The sequence below is a fragment of the Cibotium barometz genome, chromosome 39 (assembly GCF_041138505.1).
Source record: "Cibotium barometz isolate CiBa-2024 chromosome 39, ASM4113850v1, whole genome shotgun sequence".
NCBI lineage: Eukaryota > Viridiplantae > Streptophyta > Polypodiopsida > Cyatheales > Cibotiaceae > Cibotium > Cibotium barometz.
Genome location: NC_141084.1, coordinates 14,684,494 through 14,690,493, shown reverse-complemented (window position 1 = coordinate 14,690,493; position 6,000 = coordinate 14,684,494).

The window sequence follows — 6,000 nt, the reverse complement described above, 5'->3', positions numbered from 1 at the left end:
GCTTCTCATCTTCTGGGCAACGATTAATGTACTGCTTCATTCTATTTACACAGTCTCTAACACTCTCATTCTCTCCCTGCTTGAAAGAGTAGATGTGTGCTACCGTGTCATGTTGAATTCCCATCAAGGAAAAAGCAGCAATGAATCTCTCTTCCAAAACTCGTAAAGAAGTTTTGTCAGAAGCTTCTAATCCCTGAAACCAAGCAAGGGCTTTTCCTTCAAGAGTGAGTCCAAACCCTTCTATTTGAGTATGCTTATCAGCAACTTGCTCAGCTCGAACTGCTTGCCTAAAAGCTGCTACATGATCGTATGGATCTCCCGACCCTTCATATTTCTTTACCAATTTCTGAAGAGTTGATGGTCTTACTTGTCGTGAATACTCATCATAGGGCCTACGGCCTCTCACTCTCAGTGGAAATTGTTCCTCTCCTTGGAAAGATGGTCCACATGTTTCCAAAATTGGTGTGGGTACCCTATTACCAGCCTCACCAAACCCCTCCAAAGATCTTGTCACCCTCATTTCAGGAGGTGCACTTATAGGAAGCCGAGTTGGCTCCCTTCTCATCCGATTGTCATAGTGGGAAAGATGTTGTTGTGGTGGTGTGACCTGTGGTCGCACATTTGGTGTAGGACGATATCGTGGTGCTAGAGTTGGGCTACTAGCAGTGGTCCACCTAGATGTTGAGGGTCCCTCTCTAGTGAACTCTCGTAGGGGAGGAGCAACAGTTTCTCCAAGAAAGGCTGTCTCTCCTGGTTTGGCTGTATGTGTTGAGAACACTTCCATGAATAATGGTTGTCCTTTCCACGTGAGTTCCCTAATCTCTTTCCAATCTAACGTTCGATATTCATTGGCCCATTTATCAACTATTCTGTTCATGTGTCCTGCACACTTCTCAATTACCACTACATAAGCTAGAGGAAGATCCAGCTCTGGCGATTTAGTTGTGGCATAGTATCCCTCTAACGAATCCTTATAGACCTCTTGAAGTTGGTCATCCTGTAAAACCTTTGTCACAGGAATTTGTCGTACAAACTCCCATTGACTTTCAGCCCCCTGATCCAATTTGCTCTTGCCTTTCCTATCCTTGTCCAAATTTAGATCTACAAGAAGTAAATCATCTCTGGTGGATGGCTTTGAGGATTGGGCATTGGATGGTCCAGGCATGTCCGGCTCGATAAGCCAGTCATCTCTAGACTCTTTTGCTCTGGAAAGTTGTGAATAGTCTAACAACTCAGTTTTAGAGAGCTCCCCTAATTTGTCTACCTTTTCCGGATGGTAGGTGACTTCATAGCGAACACCATCTCCACCCATGTACATGTTACCCTGGTCATTGACTAGAGGTGCTCTATCAAGTTCTGAGAATATGTCGGCTATCTTAACAAGATACCGTTGTTGTGGGTCCCTAAAGATCTCAGCTCCTTGAGCATTTGTGTAGACATATTGGAGTCGCACATTGAATGTTAACCCCATGGTGTCGGCCTCAAATGGATTAAAGGATCGTGTGGGTGTCCTATTTTGGGCTCCGGGATAACTAGTTGATGGCCCTAGATTGTCCATGGACAATGAACTAGTTGTTCTGGAGGAAAGGGTATCGGATTGGGATTCAGAAAGGGTTTCAGCAATATCTGCCAAATTTCCTACTGATTGGGTCCCACTTTCTTGCGTAGGTACTCTAGAAGGTGCCCTAGGCCCTATGGCAGAATCTACAAGACGTCCCGACCGCAAGTGCATAAGGACAAAATTTTGTTTTGGTTTTTTTATGTGTTTTTGTTTCGTTTTGTTTTTTGGTTTTTGTGTTTTTGCTTTTGTTTTTTTTTTTTATAAAAATATATATATATATGTATATATATATATATATTTTTTACCCTACCTAACCACTAAAGGCAACTAAAAAGAATATGTGTAGTGTACTATCTACCCTATTTTTTTATTATTTGTTTTTTTTTAAATGTTTTTTTTTTTTGAAAATGATTTTATGTTTTTATGATTTCTACTTTTTTTAACACAAAAATTATGAATCACACTAAAAAATACTAATTATGCACAAAGTTACAAAAATTTAAAAAATGCAAGTTAAACTAAAAAAATTAAAAAAAATGAAGAACTACAAAATATGCAAAAAATAATAGACTCCTAAAAAATCAAAAAATTTTCTTTTGTCTTCTTTTGTTTTTTTCCTCCTTTTTTTTTGTTTTTATTGTTTTTTTTTGTTTGTTTTTATTTTTATTTTATTTTATTTTATTTTATTTTTTTTAAAATAAATTTCGTGCCAAAAAATATGAGTTTACTAATTATGCATCATTTACAGACTTCTAAAAAAATAAAAAATAAAAAATGCAAGCTACCTTAATTATGCAAAAATTTAAATGATGAACAATGATTTCAAAATAGAAATTGTTTTTTTTTTCTTTTTCTTTTTCTATTTTTTTCCTTTTGTTTTGTTTTGTTTTTATTTTTATTTTATTTTTGTTTTTGTTTTTAATAACAAAAAGTTAAAACAATGCAAATCTAAACTAATTATGCTAAAAATTACAGAAATGAAAAAATAAAAATTATGCAAATAATATGGACTCTTAAAAAATAAATAATTTAATTTTTTTAAATTTTTTTAAATTTTTTTTATTTTTTTAATATTTAATTGTTCTCTTTTTTTTCTCTTTTTTTCCTTCTTTTTTTTTAATTCTTTATATATATATATATATATATATATATATATATATATATATATATATATATATATATATATATTTATTGTTTTATTGTTTAATTTTTTTATTATATTTTTTTTTAAAAAAAATACAAAAATCATGAAAATTTAAAAAAAACAAAAAAAAACAAAAAAAAACAAAAAATCCCACTAACCTTATCTTTCGCACGCCGTTCGCCGGATTTGCCGCCGGCTCCACGTGCCTCCTCACCGCTTCGTCTTCCTCGCCTTCTTGCCTTCTTCTGCTCTGCAGTCCGTAACCAGCAGCAGCCGCCTTCGCAGCCCCTTCTCCTCCTCCTCAACTCACTGCGCTCAAGCCAGCCAGCTTAGCCCGGCTTCCCTTCGCCTTGCTGCTGCTCTTTGGCGCCTCCACAACTGCAGCTGTTGCGCCCGTTGAAGACACTGTCCGGCTGCTGCTTGCCACAGCCCACCCAAGCTACGGTCTTTGTCCGGCTCAAAGGATACAGTCACAGTCGGCCCCTACAGTTTTTTTTCTTCGCCGGCTTGCGCTCTTCGCCCACAGCAGCCGACGGCCACCACCTGCTTGCAGACGAAGCTACCGCCTTCGGCCACCTCCACTGCCGGCCTCCAAAGCCTTAGCGAAACTATATATATATATATATATATAGTTTCCTTTGCTGCTCTCCTACAGCTTAGCGCCTTCCACGATGCTCGTCAGCTCTCCTCTCCTCCTTTCAGCCTCTGCGCCCGCGCCAGCTTTGCCCCCGCCTGTGCTATCGCCGCCGGCCACCTCCACTAAAACCTTAGCAAAACTATATATATATATATATATATATATATATATATATATATATATATATATAGTTTTCTTTGCTACGCAGCTGCCTTGCTTATGCCAACGCCGCCCAATAGCCTGCACCACTCGTTAAAAAAACGATTATATATATAAATATAAATGTTTTTGTTTTTTTTTTTTTAAAAAGCCGTCTTCTAACTGTCCTTCGAACCTCCACGGCCTTTCCAATGTAAAATATATATATATATATATATATATATATATTTTCTTTGCTGCAGAAGCCTCCCCAATGTATATATATGTGTATAAATAGAGATATATATATATATCTATTTATTTTTTCTTTGCTGTAATTATGGAGATGCCTCCCCCCACGATAACAACACGACAAAACATCAAAAGAAAGGTCGCCTCCAACACTTCCTATCTCCCTTCTCTTTCCCTCTCCCCTCTCATCCTTAAGCGGACTTCTTGCTTGGGAGTCTATGGGGCTTGCATAAGCTATGGAAGAGCTTAGCAACGCACCTCTTTTCTTTTTCTTTTTTTACTAATCACGTGTTAACGAAGAGCATGAAAGAATGAAATGACAAAAAACAATGAAGGTAAGCATAATGAACGGTACTTGAAAAAGCATAAAAGCAATGAAACATAAAAAACAATGCGGGAGAAACCTCAACCGCTCAATGGTTAACCTTATCCACTCACACCGGGATCACACACCCAAACTTAACCTAATCACTCAATGGTTTTGCAACCAAAAGAGGAAATAGTGGTGGTTTCCACACACTCTCAACCGGATTTGAGTCTTCTCCCCGGCAGCGGCGCCAATGGAGAGACGGAAAACTCTCTCTCTTGTAGCAAGAGGAGTACGATCCACACTAAGCTCAATCCAATGGGATTTGCATCCCTTTCGGAGCTAGGGATTCGACCTGTACCGGTGCACAAGAGCTTATCCACAAATGGAGAGAATGCTCATGGCTACCATCACTTGACACTAGACTAAGCATACACACAAGCTCAACTTGTCCTCATTCCTACACACCCATTCATTCACAAATACAAGCAAGAGGAATACAATCACTATGCACTCAAGCAAAGAGAAAGACCTCACTCCACTCCTATCTTCCTACAAGCATGCATACATTCAAGCATCAAGCTTCCATGAAAGCTTCAAATCAATCCATGTACTCAAAAATGAAATACTAAAAGCATGCATAAGAGTAAAATGATTAGAGAAGAGGATGAGAAAGACTCATGACATTGCTAATGATTCAATGAAGAGATTTACCTCATACAATGATGTAGATGGGGTGAGAGAAGAGTCTTCACCTCTATGGAGAAGAGGGAGAGTAGGTCTCTCAAAGGAGCTCTTGCATGAACTAAGCCCAAAGTGTGTCTAAGCTCTCAAATGAGCCACCTTTTATACAAAAATTCTAGGACTCCCATAAGTCCCCATGTGGGATTATTATCAAACCCTCTCCCACATTCATCTACAAAGTGGAACTCTTTTCAAGAGCCCTAAGTATCGTTTTTGTTGCATCCTGGTATTGATCTTCATTTGCATGCAACAAGTCTCAAAATTCGATCTGAAAATTGAGGCAAAACATCCCAAAAACCATGAAAAATCATAAAAATTAGCATGAAAACGACGACAAGCCATATTCGAGCTACTTTTTGAGGGTCTAAACGACAAAATCACGGATGACTCGGGGAAACAAAGTTGTGGTACTCCAAAAATACTACAACTCCCTCATACAAAGTCAAACCCTCAAAAACGTGCTGCGAAACAGGGGAAAAAATCTCGAAATTTTTTTTAAATCTTAAGACAGTGATGGAAAATAGGTTTTAAGACCGCCTCTTCCATATGGGAAGTTCCTAGCATACACTTTTTTTGAAAAAAATATCTCAGAGGTCGTTCACGTGCGTATAGTGCCTAAGCTAATTAGGGTAAACAGACACCCGTTTGATCCAACGAAGAGTACGCCAAACTGTGATTGCTCATTAAGGAGCATTTAGGCACTCTAACATGGCCACGATAGAGGGATTGCCAGTGATCACACAAGGACTGAATCCAATGGCTGGCATCTTCGAGCCATTGAGATCTTTGCCACTGCCATTTGATTGTTGTTTTACATTTCTCTCTCTTTCTTTATAAACCCTAGAAGTAAGACCTTGGCCAATCCCACATGCTGAAGGTTAGAGAGTTTCATCGGGGACCCCTCCTTTGCTCTACCACTTATTCGGAACAAAGTGTCATGTACAAAGTGGGAAGGACATAGCTTCTTCACTTCCTTAAGTGCTAGGGGATCTCCCTCCAAACCTTCTTCATTTGGGATGTCCTCAAAGAATTGTGACAGATCTTGCTCGCCAAATCGACGAGTCTCCTCTTGTAGTATGCATTGGGACTCTGAATGATCTATTTCCTCAACCTGTGGAGGTCTATATCATTTGCAAGCTGCTTCAGCCACCATTTGGTTAATTTGTATTCACAAAGAAATATAATTGATTTTATTATATTTAACAAAAAAATCATAC